This window comes from Ruditapes philippinarum, unplaced genomic scaffold (assembly GCF_026571515.1).
Source record: "Ruditapes philippinarum isolate M1 unplaced genomic scaffold, ASM2657151v2 ctg1442_1_1_1_1, whole genome shotgun sequence".
In the NCBI taxonomy this organism is placed as follows: domain Eukaryota; kingdom Metazoa; phylum Mollusca; class Bivalvia; order Venerida; family Veneridae; genus Ruditapes; species Ruditapes philippinarum.
Window position 1 is genome coordinate 141,854 of NW_026854847.1, and position 15,845 is coordinate 157,698.

The 15,845-nt window shown below is 31.0% G+C and overlaps 1 long non-coding RNA gene across 1 annotated transcript; it reads left to right on the forward strand.

Annotated features, from left to right (window-relative positions):
• The first annotated feature begins 7,988 nt into the window (after positions 1 to 7,988).
• Positions 7,989 to 12,728, forward strand: LOC132741273 (uncharacterized). The gene is made up of 4 exons (XR_009627262.1): positions 7,989 to 8,067; positions 8,993 to 9,215; positions 11,585 to 11,656; positions 12,482 to 12,728. It is a non-coding gene; the product is annotated as an uncharacterized LOC132741273 (long non-coding RNA).
• Positions 12,729 to 15,845: the final 3,117 nt, after the last annotated feature.

Below are 15,845 nucleotides of genomic sequence, written 5' to 3' on the forward strand. Positions count from 1 at the left end.
AGGTAATATATCCACATATATCACTCCAAAACCAAAATAATAATTTTATTACCCTTCCACTGCCGAGTTTAGACGATATTTTAAAAAATCATTGCTGTTTTAAATGAAACGTCGAAATAAGATTCCCTTAAGGGTACCTCTTCGTCACAACATGACGTCACATAAATGCATGACGTATTTTTCCCGTACCTAACGAATGTAAACAAGAGAAAAGGAGTAGTCTATTGAACGCACTTTTTTTGTAATTAATATCAAGCTTTCACAAGGTCATATTTATTTTCGATACTGATGGTAATATGTATCATTACTCTACTTTGGTAAATATTTGTCATTTGACAGTTAAAAAGTGCTTGTAAATCGGAATTTACACCGCGTAAAATCGAACCGTACGCGCATCACAATAGCGCATGTTGTTTACAACATTGGGTACCCAACGGGGAAATTTAGTGTGTATATTACCCGTCTGGCTCTGTTATATCAATTTCTTTCGGGTGATCATTATCCAATCAAAAAGGCGGAAAAAAACTGGAAGGGTAATAAATGTAAATACAACCGTTTATTATAAAATCTGTCAAATATCTTTATAACAAATAACATGCCCTCTTGGAAAGTGCATGACAGACAATTTATATATATCTAGCTTCCTTTGAAACTGTTGAAATAAAAGTTTTTTTTGTCGTTACATGTAATCCAAATTCTTAATAATAGAAAAGTAGATCAGATAATGCAAAGTGGCTTATATTTTTTAAACATGAACATGTTGTTTTTATATATTAACAGATTGCTGGCTGCTGGGCAGGGCAGATGGAATAAGTGGTCATATCGTCACAAGTGTGTTTCTTTTCCTATTTGAAAATTCAGAGCTTATAATGACATTTTAAAATTTGTACAGAACGGAATATATTTTATTACTGTCGTAATCGTGACCTCATCAAATAGTGTTGGTGATTAGTTATATTTTATTGTCTTCAAAATGTTAATATCTATAAATATTTATCAAATCTTTAATCTTTCCATTTCTTCTTTATTATTATACCGTTTTGTTAGCAACATAACAATATTCATCCGCTTCTCAATATATTTTCTAAACTAAAGTATTTAAGTACCATAAAATACTACAATGTAGCTCATGACATCCCTCAAAGCAATTAAAATATTCCCAGATATTTCTAAAAGTAATGATAAAACATATATTGAAAAACATATTCATTTCATGATTAATATGATAACTAGCACCATTTATATATAATTTGAGAATATTACCTGATACAAAAACACGGAGTTTAAATATATAAAGTTATAAAATGGAATAAAAGTTGAAATATCTAAATAATAACATATTACATAAACTCTAAAAAAAATATGTATTAAAGTACTGTGCCATACATTTTCTTATTAACATAAAATAAGTCATCACGGATAAAAAATAATAACACACACGAATAATCATTTGGATGCCATTGTATGTTGTTGTTTTTTCTCAAGAACTTCATCAGGAATGTGACTTATATATTGTGACTTACTTATTTAGATCACTTCTTATGAAATGAAATGACTTTATTTAATTTATATAACGAAATAATAATATCCAAAATAGTAAAGACAAAGACGAAAAACTTTCATTTCGCACATTTATCACACAAAACACTTCCAATACGCAACACAACTTTGCCTCTTTTCGAGTGCGAAATATAACTATCTTAGAGAATTTGTCTTCATTATATAAATTACAAACAAGTAAACTGTTGATGCTGCACATCAAAGACACCGCCAAATATTGTGAACAGTCACTTGTAATGTTGAAAAATCGTTCTTTATTACATTTGAATATCCGAAGCACTAATCAATATAGAACCACTTAATGTGATAAAACTAGAAATGTTCCATAGGACACGGGTGCCCCCACACTCCACTTTTTTGTCAATCTTATGACTTTAGGTCAATTATTTAAGGCTACATGTGCCACAAGTTGAAAACTAATAATCGTTTACTATGTCAAGGGCAAGAACTTTATAAATACTAAATAAATCCACAAGCAAACCCCGAGGTACATAAGTACATGGCTGACCAACATTCTTGTAAATTTTCAGACCTACAGATAATATATTTGTTTAATTATGCATGAGCAAGTTGAATATTGCAAATTTATACTAGGGCAAGGGCCATAGCTCTAACGAAACTGAAAAAATCCACGTGCAAAACCCCAGATGCATAGCTTCACAGTGATGTTGATCATTATTCCTGTAAAGGTGATTAATACTAACTTAAGCGCACAAGGAATAAATAACACAACATAATGGAACAGTTTTCACTAAGTCAAGGGCAATAAATCTGACAAAACAGAACAAATCCACAAGTGAAACCCCAGGTGCACAACTGCACATGCTGAGCCAGATTCCTGTAAAGTTTCATGACACTAGATCAAATACTTTTTGAGATACGTGCGACATATGTTGAAAATTGTAAATTTTTACTAAGTCAATGGCAATAACTCTAAAAATACAAAATATATCCACACGAAAATACCCAGGTGCACAACTACACATGCTGATCAACATTTCTGTAAAGTTTTATGACTCTATGTTAAAATCTTTTTGAGCTACGTGCGACACAATTTGAAAATTGTAAGTTTTTACTAAGTCACGGGCAATACCTCTAAAATGCTAAATATATCCACACTAAAATACCCAGGTGCACAACTACACATGTTGAAAAACATTTCTATAAAGTTTCATTACTCTAGGTTAAATATTTTTGAGCTACGTGCGACACAAAAGAGAACGGACGGACGGACGGAAGGACGGACGGACGGACAAGGGTATATCTAAATGCCCCCCCCCCAAGTGAAGGCACAAAAATCTAATCGTCACAGAATCCTTCAAAATTACCTATTGCAAATATTTGTGATATATTTTAAAATAGCGTTTTTGTTTTACTTAGTTTAAATCTGTTTTAAAACTTAAATGTTAATTATTTTCATGCATTTGCACATTTTTCTTCTTTTGCAAAACTATTTCCTTTTCGTCCGTATCAATATCGTTGCGTTTTTAAGTTATACCTTTTTCCGTACCCGAATTTGGTTTCCGCCATTAGACTACAGACAGGTCTGTCTGAAACGTAATGGTTGGGTTAAGCGTACTTTTTACGGTTGAGAGAAAACCGCCTCTTTGATAGTGGGCATGGTTTAGGCTTTGTAACTTGCATCCTAATGTTGTAGGGTAGTGATATTGAGTTGTCCTGGTTCCCTTCCCTCCGTAAAAGAAGACTAAATGCTAGCATACAAAGCATCATATTAAATTTTGCGACATTTAAGGTGAAGCTGTACTTCAACAGAGGCGGAGCAAATGAAGTGATTGACACTGCCTCAGTCGTTTCCTCTCTCAACCGTTAAATTTAAGAAGGGTCGACTTTAGACTGACTCATTGGCACGTTATTTATTAGGTAAATAAAATTAGATAAAAATAGTATGATATAATAGCATGACACTTTTACTTCAGTTAAACGTTTATTTTAAGTCCTTGAAGCTCGGTGACATGTTGTACATCAGAAAAGCTATTTTTTATCAGAAAATTTGAAAACACTGTGATGTTGTTAAAACAACAACAACAAACACAAAAAACAAGTGCACGCGGCGTCTAATAAAACTCTTACGTAAAAAATGAATAAAGTATATATACCGTACAACTATTTGTTAAAACATATATTTTTAACTTATATTTTTTTCGTCATTAGAACAATGTAGTATTAATTAATTGTAAGTGATAAGTCTGAATAAAACGTATTGGAATTCATTGGAGAATTAAATATATATATAAATGACATTGTACTCAAATAAACCATTGAAGTGATAATGTTAAAATAAATATAGAACCCTGAAACTGACCATTCTGTTATAAAACTGAAATGTAAATCCAACATTGAACTTAAAATAGACTTGAATACACATATTGAAATTAGAAAACAACTTTAAGTTAATAACACAAAATAACTAAGAGTGTAACAGACACTGTTTACACCAATTGATAGAAATGGTAAGGAGAATGTTGAAATGGAAATTTAATTAGAAAACAAACGTACAATAAAGAGAAAGAAAAAACAGAAATAAAGATATTGTATGACGTTGTTAAACATGTTTTGACGCCGGTCATAGAGGGCAAAAATCTACTGAATCTAGTAGCCTTCTTTAACTAAATACCCTCCATGACCCGACATTCATTTACCAATGTTCCTAATGCTGGAACAAACTCTATGCCTGCTGTTGCACTTCACATCTCTGACTACTTTGTTGGTAGCCCAATATTTGTATTTTGATATTGAAATCCCTTGAACTTTTAATGGACGGTTCCAGATTCAAAGGATGGTAAAAGTGTATACATTTTTTAATACTTATAAAGACAGTTGAATGCACAAACTAAATAGTATTATTTTATTATACATGTACCAATATACTTTTTTTTTATAAAAAAAATCTTCATTTACATATTATACATTCATAGTCTGGAGTTTCTTCCATTTACACTTAGTTAGTTAATATATGCCGGGAATCAGACTAATACTTTAAATGTTTGCCGATAACCAAAAAGAAAACATGAGAAGAAGATAGTTGGATTTTCTTGTAGGTAATTAACGAAATAAAAAAGACAACAGAAGATACGTCAGTTTAACTTGAATTATATTCCATTTAAAAATGATAATAAAACGATAGTGTCAAGAAATCATCTAAATATAAACGGTAACATGTGTGTAAATAAAACACCAGATCTTTTATGTTTGTCACCATCCAATAAAAATCTGGAAAATGTGTGATCCCTCGAAAGCGTAAGGCACAATAAAATAACATGAAAATTGCAAAATCAGTTTAAATCTGTATATGATAATGTACAACAGTGCAACAGCCCCCCTCACCCCCCCCCCCCCTTAGCGCTGGCTTGAACGGTACTCAGTTTTCAAGTAATGGAATCAATGATCCCGAAGGACCAGAAAAATATAACAACACAAAAGTAAAAAAGGGGCAATTTTTTACAGCTGCCACACAGAACTTGACACCTGCTGTTATAAAATATAAATATGTATCTAGAAAAACGTTTGATCCCTCGGAAGCATTAAACACAACACAATTACACGAAAAATGTAGAATTTAGGAAGTCTTCCATATCACCTACAATATACATCGCTATTTTAATTAGCCATGAGTGACTGCTGTAAAAAGTAAGCGACTGTTTTGCATTGCGTGCCAATACCGATTCTTTTTTCATTCGGATGCTGCCATAAAGGAAAAACGCCAACTTGAAAAATAGCATCAAAGCGGTTGTTAATGTGACTTCTTCTATAGTGGATGGTCTTTGATACAATGAAAAATTGAAATTGATAGAATAAAGTATCATAAGCTACAAGAAAGAACGAAGGAATGATATTCCAATTATATACCAATACACATTATCGTTCTCTTTCCCAGTGCATGAAATCAACTTGTGAAGTTTAAAAAGCAATCGACACTTGCAATATATTACATTGTAAAAAGCACAAGATTGACCTAAGAGGTGATGTGATGTATATACACATCGTGACAATGTACACGATATCACACACTAATAAAAAATGTAATCAGGCAGATAGTGTTTTTCTTTACCTTCTAATTTTATTCACACACTAGATGTAAGTCGACCTGGTTGTTTCTCAACAAAAACTGTTGTTTCGGCTTGTAATTGAAAATGCTATGCGACTGCTGTTACACCTCTATTGAAGATGACCATGCAATGACGACAATCTGTTTAATATTATGACGAAAACTACGTAATATAGATACGAAAATTATATATATTTAATCAAAGTATCTTTACATAACGAAATGTGGAATTTACATAAATGTATTAAGTAAATAATTAATGTCAATGGGAGATGCTTACGCAATGAAATGAAATACAATGTACTTTTAGTTTTGGTTTAGTTTTAGGAGAGCAATGAATCCTGGCTGTAAGACGAAACAGACGAAGTGATGATCCTGAGATTGGGTTTCAGCGATAACAATTAGGTGGCCGGCAATAGCAATAATTTTCATGTATATTACATTGTATGTGCTACATAATGTGGAATAAAATTCAAATATTTGTGTATTCCATACCAATAAAAACATTTACGCATCTATTGTTGTTCATTTACTTTTCTCGGTTATAAAAATCGAAACAATCGTGTTGTAAACGGTACTTTTGCTATGATTTGCGTATGGACAAAGTTGGATAGTTGGCGTCTGTCACTATATTCTGATTCCCTTCGATTGTAAATTTTCAGTCTACATCAATTTGAATAATGAAGTTAGACTGTATCAAATTAAAATGAATAGGGAAATACAATTGAATTTACCACTAATTCCATTTTCCATATTAAATAAACTAATGTGATATTAAGATAGTACGAGTATTCAAATAACATACTCTCGCCCTATTTTACAGTCTGTATAATATTTATAGACTGTTTCACCATATTGATTTAAAATGAGGAAAATATTTCTTTTTCATAAAAAACAATCATGTTTGACGAGAAATGCAAAAAACAGACTTCAGAATATTGCAAGTTTTCATGTCATTTGTTTTCAAAAAGACTGGTTTATTGTTACTTGACAAAACAATAAATATATTTAAATAAAAAAAGTCTGGAGCCTGATGATTTTTAGCAGCATTTAGCATGTACAGCATCAAATTTTATGAACCACCAAAAATATTTGCTTGTAACTTCAAAATTTTTTTCTTAGATCACCGTAATACGAGATCCAATGCCAATAACTCTAGCATGGTTTTTGAAAGAAGTATTGACCATTTTGAACCAAAGACATCCTGCTTAAAGTTTTCCATGTAACATCATTGAAGATTACTGTGCATGTATACAATATTCACTTAAAACTTAATACATGTCTTCGGGATCATAATTGGATGTCACATTTAAAATAAAATTGATACAAAACCCGTAACTCAAGGTGGGGTTTATTGAATTATGGCCCTTTATGAACTTAAAGTATTTTCTTTTATCTTATACATGTTTTCGTTAACATAACTATAGGTCACTATCTAGTGACCACTATTCTGACATTGATTGTGACTGATTATTAGACTTTAATTTGTAAGCTCGGAAAATTTGGGTCAAAGGAGCTCCACTGATGACCAATAGCCTAAAACAAAATAATTTGAATTTCTTACATAGATGAGCTGGAACACATAAAGCATTATTATATGCAAAAGATAATTAAGAAATATACTCAAAAATAAATTAAAAACCATATGTTTGTGCTATTTTATTCTGATTTGAGTCAACAGTGGTGCAATGCTTTAATTTTGTGTCATATTCCACAATTAAAATAATTATTTTGAGAAAACAGAGAGAGCAAAGGATATGAAATTTTACGTACGAGTACATGTCATTGGGTTAAACCTATATCTCATGAAACATTAGTTCTCGAGATATAATTTCCAATACTGCCATACCACCTCATTAAAGCCCTTTAAGGCTTAGTGTGTAGCATAAATTTTCAGAGCACTTGAAGGCATTAATTTGTAATTAAATACAGATGTATATGTTTTCGGGACTATAAATGGAGGTTATTCTCTGAACCACTTGAATATAACATAGGTTTAGATTGAGTAACTACTCTTTTGTGAAGTTAGAATTCTTGCTTTAAGTTTTGCAAGCAACACTTATCTTCAAAACGACATATATAATGAAAATTTTAACAAAAACATCAGTTGTAAAAAGAAATTAGAAAATATAAACCTAACACATGTTTTGGATAATTAGAGGTCACTACCCAAGTCCAATAAAACTCTGGCATAAATTTCATGGTACAACATGACTGATGTTTGGTTTGTTTTCGACAACCGTTTTCATGTTCGTCGCATCCAGTGCTTTCAGCACTTTGATTAAGCTAATAAACATCTACATTGGGTGTGACTGCCTTATAACGAGAGCTGGAATCTTATTGGATAGGTAAGGTATAAAAGTGAAGACAACTTCAGTTACGACGGTTAAATAGATAGAATTTTCAGATACAATCAAAAGTTCAGATACAATCGGATTCATGTAAGTTATATACTTGTATTTCTTTTGATGTTTTTTCCTGATTTAATAGTGAAATAGGTACATGTATATTTTCATAATAATAATATGAGAAAAGACATTTAATTATGGTTTTACAGATAAGCGTTGACTATATTCTCGTTTTATTATACTAAAATTAAAAGCGAATTCATTTCCAATTAACTAAATTTACTTTAACAATAATACATGACTGATGTGGACTACTGATTATTTGTTTTGTTTCTTTTATAAATTTAGCCAATCATCGTTTGGTGTTACATTGCATTTTTTTTAAATACTGGAATATATCACATATTAAAAGATATTTTACATAATACAGACAACTGCTGGCTCTCAAGGTCAGTTTTACACAAAATATTGTTTCAGCATCTTACTGCTCTGTTCAGTGAAACAGAAATTTTGCCAGAGTGACATGAATTTCATATTAAAAAAGAATATTTAGAATTTGTTCATTTTGTTTTACGTCGCACCAACATAATTTATGTAATATGACGCCGTTACATGAAATATGATTTTGGCTGACCTTGGCTGTTACAAACTTAAAGTTGCAATAATCAAAATAGAAATAATCTAAAATAGCAGTAAAAGTGCGAGAGAAGAAAATAATTTATATGATTAACGAAATCAAATTGAAATTAAAATCAAATATTTTTATGAAAGTCTATGATCAAAATGAAAGTCCAATTGTTTTATATTAAATGATCTTCAGTCGTCGCCTTGTTGTCCGAAACCTTTTTTTTTCAACTCATTATCATTTCATATATTTTGATACTTAAACAAAATGGCAAATGATCTAACATATACAAAAATAATTGTTGTGAACCTTCGTATAAATTATGATTAAACTACTCTCTGTACCTGCGTTTAGTAAATGATTCGCTTAATGACTCTTTCTATTTCATTCCAGAATGGCAAGATTTACAAGTTCCGTCTGTAAACTTATATTTATAGTGACAATATCTACATCAGCATCGATGTCATTGTCACAAGATAGAATGAAGTCAGTTGATTCTTTGAATAGAATATTATCAAAAAGGTCTGCAGCAGAACTTATAAACGCTGTTTTGCTGGCACCAAATGCTTGTCTGCCAGTTGATGACTTCCGCATTGGTCTAGAAAATCTGATACAGGTAATTATTTCGTTAAAATAAACAAATGTTTAAAGTCTTTTCAAATACTACAGATTTCTCCACATGACCAGTTTTTTTTCTAGTACTCGTAACCCGTCTGGTTATATTCTGTGTTTATAAGGACAATTTTATAAACCTCTTTGTTATTATAGGTTTCTAATACGAGGAGTGTCAATTATGAATGCAACTTGGTCAATTTTCAGACGTGCTTAACAAACAGTGCCAAAATAATTATCTCATTTTTTGAAAATACTCACCATCATGTGATATACAAAGTTTTAGTCTTTTCATCCATTTTTTTTAAATGCGTTTCCCTTATATTTTCCATGTATACTGTTCAGACACTGGAAAATAGCCGAACCAAGATTTTCTTCCAACAAGGTGTTTTTTAGCCTCGGTTATCGGAAAAAGTCACAATGTGTAAGGTTTGGCGAATGAAGATGTTGCGGAAGCTCGTTTTAGATATTCTCGTACAATGGCCTGTTTGTGTGTGACGAAACATTATCATGCAACAATCTGACACCACGAAGACCACTTGCTTGTCGACGGTTTTTAAAATATTTCTTTAATTTATGAAAGACCTTGCCCTTGTAAAACTTAAAAAAGTTAACCTTTGGTACGACAATTTGTACGGCAGGACTTGGTAAAAACACTTACATACATGACCTATTTGACGATCATGGTGCGTTTTGTTACGCAAGGTCTTTGACGTCCCGTCCTTTGGTTGCCTGTATTTTGGCATGTATCGTTGGCTTGGTCTCATAAATGTGAACCCACGCCTTATCGCCAGTGATGATATTTACAAAAAGATCGATTGTTGTATTTAGAGAACTGTTTCAACAATTGTTTGAAGAATCTTACCCGAGCAAGATTTTGCTCTTTTGTAAGGAGTCGGGGTATCCATCTGGCACTTATCCTTCTACTCATTTTCAAATCACGTCTGTTAATTGTATGAGCTTCTCCTACAGAGATATCAACGCATTTAGCTATTTGCCTAGTTGTTTCAGTAGCAATCAATTCCTTTATTTTTCAATCATTTTTGACGAAGATGCAGTTTTCGGACGGTGTGCATGAGATGCAGCTTTACTGAATCCATAAACTTTTTTTTTAATTTCTTATACCACCGTGTGACAGATGAATAAGGTCATTGTTCCCAAAAATCACGACATATTTCATTAAATACGTCTTTCGCATGTATACAAAGAATACAGCGGTTCTTGAAAGAACCAACCATATTTGGTTTCAGTATACAGGAGTAGAAAGAGTAAAAAGAGCTATTGTCAAAGCTACACTGGAACTGATTTACACATTTATTGTATCAATTGAGAGCTTACATAACCATCTATGCTATTCATGTACATAGTTTGTGCAAAGCGTGGTTAAAAGCGAGATATTGGCCTTGTTGCATTCAAATTTTTTTCAAAAAAAAACTCGTATGCTGCCATGTATGTCAACTACAAAGTGTTCGGATATAAACTCTATTCTTGACAATAATATACATGATTTAAGTTATTCAAGTAGCGGACCAAAATAGCGTGCAACTGCTTTATAGTTTAACAGTGTATTTCATCGAATCGTATCTGGCATATGGTTCAGCAACATACAGTAACATATGTTTATGTTCCTGTACCGCTTGGCCATCTGTCCAGTGTTCATTTTGGTTCCCAAATGCATTTGTAATATAATTTTTTAAGCATCTTAAAACATTTTGTCGCCAAGTTACCAGAAAGATAATGTATTCAAATGACTTCTAAGAAACAAGGGATACGCTTTATTGTGAATATAGATCAAACAAAAGGAATATTATGATAGGTAAATTCATCTAAATCGCCATCTTTAATCATTCATTCTTTTATAAGGGACGATATTTTTGAAACTTTAACTACGTGCTTATTTAACAGGTCTGAATTGGCATCATTTATTTCCTTTATTACATGAAGAGTGAGTACGTCAAGGTTCGTTGTAAGAAATTTGTAAAGACTGAAAAATTGACACTTTTTCACTTCCGATAAAAGGCTAATAATGAAGTTACGTGAACAATTTCTGAAATAACCCCTCTGAATGTAGTTTTTTTTTACTGAATTTGTTCTCATTTTATTGGCTTAATATAATGAAAATAAGTCTTAACATAATGAAAATAAGTATATTTTTTCTGTTCGTATTATTTTCCAATATTAATAATTCTGATGCCATTCTACGATTCTAAGTGTTATGTTACGTTCCTGTTTGGTAACCTTAGGGATGCATCACTCGATAGGAATTTGAGGGGCTGCATTCAGTGAATTTTGTTGATATTTAGTCACATCTCACATGTGAACGACAATCTAATGTATTTACAAATTTCTAAATCTATATTATATTTTTTATAGATGGAACTGTCTAGAATGCAAAGCTGTATAAGTCACCAAGAATCACAAAGAAATGTCGACAATTAAATAATGGTATTTATATTAATACGTTGGAAATTTCTTATTTATTGTATAAACTTTCTCTAGCTTTCTTTGTATGAAACTGACTACTAAATACCCCAAAGAGAAACATTTATTTGCTTTTTTTATCAAACTTTGTTCACACATCCGGAAAAAGGTATAACCAAATGCGTGTCTTGAAAAAAACTAAATGCAATTTTGTCAATGTTTGTTTGGATTGAAAATACCGAAAGTTTGAAATTGTTATGCTTTGTTTTTTCATAAAGTAACATTATAATACTAAACATCCTACTATTGCAAGTAATAAACTTTTACAGGGGTACTAATAGTTTCGAAACTAACCAATTATTGGTAAAGAGTGACTTCTACATGTAGTTTTCCTGTTATGATTTTTCTATATAAACATACTAGGAATAAAGCTATGTCCGTTTAGTTTATACTGATCGTAATTTTTTAATACTTCTCGTTCATCACGTCGCTTTTTATTCGCAATTTATGAAGAAATTTCTCTAATATATGGAGTTTTAACAATTGTAAACTCGTTGTAAATTATTTGTCAGTTTTTTTTTTTCTCTTGGTATATATGTACATGTATAAACAACCGTTTTTATTATAAAGACTGCTAAATATCTTTATAACTAATACTATGCCCTCTTGGAAAGTGGATGGGAGATTATTTGTGTTTATCAGGTTTTCTTTAAAACTGTTGAAATAGAAGTTGTTTGGATTTTCGTTTTTTTTTTTTTGTCGTTAATCCAATTATAGAAATGTAGACTCGGATAATGCAAAATGGCCAACATTTTTAAACATGAACTTGTTGTTTTGGTATATTAACAGATTGCTGGTTGCGGTTGTTAAACATGGAAGATGGAAAATGGTCATATCATCACAAGCGTTTTATGTTCACATCTGTAAATTTACAGCTTAAAATGACACTTTTTAACAGATTGGAAAACAATATTATGTACAGAACAGAATATATTAAATTATTGTCGAAATCGTGAACTGTTCAAGTAGTGTTGTTAAATAGTTACATGGAAATGTCTTCAAATTGTTACTATCAATAAAAATTTATCAAACCATTCTTTAATCTTTCCATTCTTCTTGATATAACTTCTGGTTAGTAACATAGCAATATTCACCCACTTCTTAATATTTTTCTAAATTAAAGTATTACAAGTATAATAAAAATTAGAGAACACTTTTTTCTCAGTCATTACATGACATCCATCAAAGCAATTAAAATATTCCCAGATATTGCTCTAAAAGTACAGAATGGCAAACTTGAATAAGTCGTTTTTTTTAATTCTAATTCTCAAGGAGTCTTTTACCAATTTTAAATCAATTGACGAGATAGGGCTAGCTATGTAAAGTACACAATTTTGATTTAAAGAAAGTGATAAAGCATATATAGAAAAATATATTAATTTCATGATTAATTTGATAACCAGGACCATTTCTATGTAATATAAAATAAATATCAGCTGATGCAAAACCACATAATTATCACTATGTAAATTATAAAATGAAATAAAAGTGTAAATATCTAGGTTTTATATTTATTTTTTCAATACTTTTGTAATATACATATGTCATACATTTTCTTACTAACATATAAAAAGTAATTACGAATAAAAATAGTAACAGACACAAGTATTTCTTTTGTATGTCATTTTTCGTTATTCTTATGTTATTCAATATGTTTATATCAGTCCTTATGAAAATTAAAATCTTATATATTAGTTACGTTGTAATTTCCTTATTTACTTAAGTTATGTTACGAGTGCAAAATCTCTCGATTAGTAAAGATCACGATAACCTTTTCATTTCGTACAATTTTCACACAAAACTCTTGTTATATGTGCTTGCAACACAACACTGCCTCATTTTATGTGCGAAAAATATCTATTTAAGGTAATTTACCTTCATGATATTAATCAACAATAAAACCTCAATGTAAAAAGATCATAAGTATGTACATGTATACCACAAAAATATTCAGTAATTACAGCAAATGTATTTTAGCGTTATTACAAATGTAAATGTATATTAAATATGTTGTATGGAATTTTTATTTGCTCCATTAGTTATTAATTGTAAATGAATAGTCTAAACAAAATGTATTGCAATTAATAGAATGATTAGACTTTGGAATCGCATGTCCTGCAGCCGCGACTCCACTCTCTGTTGTATTATTACCATCGTCGAAAAAATAGATGCGTTGTTTGTTTTCATGCCCAAAAACCTGCTTTCCGCGCATCACTCGACCATGAGAAATTCGAAATTTTGTCTACTTTTCTGGCGTCGTTATAACAGTCATTTTCAGAATAATAACAATAATTAAATAAAAAACACATTTTATGCAATTCTGTTTAGGACAGATTGATTCACTTTACAAATCAAATTACGGAAATACATGTGCTATGAGGAGCATGAAAATGTTTAAACTCTTGACGACTTTGGTGATCATTGTAAAAAATCCAACAAATTCGAATAAAATCTCTAAAGCCAGGAAATGTCGTTTGATTTTAGAATTGTCCACGTTGTAATGGAAATCATTCAAATGTTATATATTTTTTAAAAAAGTGATATGTGATACGCTACAGTTTCTTTAATTTAGATGGATCAGTTGATCATAACAAACAAAATGCGTCTGCCTAAATATTAATCTACTAACCACAACAGTCCGCTTGTTAACACTATGGATACGCCATTCTGTTTGACATGTCAATCCATTTTTTAAAATGTTGTGTATCGTCATCGAAAGACAGCACATGTTTTAATTTAAATTCAGTGTACATATATGCAGATACATAACATTTTTCCCAACCTAAGCTATCAAACATTCTAGAAACGTATGATTGTGCTAGAAAGTGAAACATGTCAAGTTGACTGATAATCCAGAATCGTCGTTATGATCTGCGAAAAGTCGTTATTTGCTATTGCCATCCTAGCCACGGCATCAAAACGCCGCTGTTTGAACTGAAAAACTCAATATTAACATGAGGGTCTTTCTTTACAAAAAAATGATCGAGTTTGATATATTATACAGGGTAATTACAATTATTGCAACAAATCTTACTGTAAATTCCAAAACAAGCAATTAAATCGCCTGACCGAAATGAAAGTTGGAGATATTACTGAAGGTAAAGTTATTGATGAGAGGCCAAATGACAAATATATTTAAATTAAAGTCAGTCTTCAATCTTTTAGATATACTTAGATTTTAATATAATTAAAAAATGAATAAATAAATAAAATAAAAAGATAAACAATAAAATGAAAATAAGAATCACCTTGGAGTCTTCTTGCTAGCACACTTACAAAACATCTTAAAAGATGATATAGAGTTTATGTCAAACTGGGTGGAAAAGATGATGCTACCAAAAGAAACATGTATATTATTAAGCAATTTCAATTTGATAGAACTATTGACTACTGAATACATTAATGTTAATTTTCTAGCCCAATAAAAATGTGTCTGCATATTTTTGTTTACTTTCCTTACTCTCGACTGATCTCTCCGTTCCAGATATCAGAAAGTGTCGTGTGCTGTGTTGTAAAATAAAATCCCGTCCTTCATCTAAGTTTTAGTCATTTTAGTTATTTTCCGGTCTCTTTGGACCAACTATACCAATACTTTTAATTTTGAGGACTTAATGCGCATGAAGTCAGGGATATGGGCTTGAAAGATGTTGCACTTTCCAAAATCACTGCCCTTTTTATATTGTCACAAGAGCACGTCTTCTTTTCTCACAAATGATGAAAAAAATGTAAAAAAAGAGTTTAAGACCTTGCAGCATATTACCCTTTTGGTATCAAAAGTGATTAATTTGTGAGACTATTGTAGAGTCCAGCCTATAAGTGCAGCCTATCCGACCAAACTCTATGCATGCTGTTGTTGGTAGCCTATTTTAGTATTTTGATTCTGGAATCCCTTTAATACTTAATGGACAGTTCCAAATTCAAAGGTTGTTAACATATTCATGTTTTAATCGTATTCATTTCTTATACAAATGATGATTGAATGCAAAATTTTAAAGTATACATTTGGTAAACCAACGCACTTATTTTTCTAAAAAGAATCTACAATTACATCTTATACATTCATAGTCAGGAGTTCCGTCCCCTTACTCTAAATAAGAAAACGTATGCAGGGAACAAGACTAAAAATATTCATTGTTTGCCGATAACCAAAGAA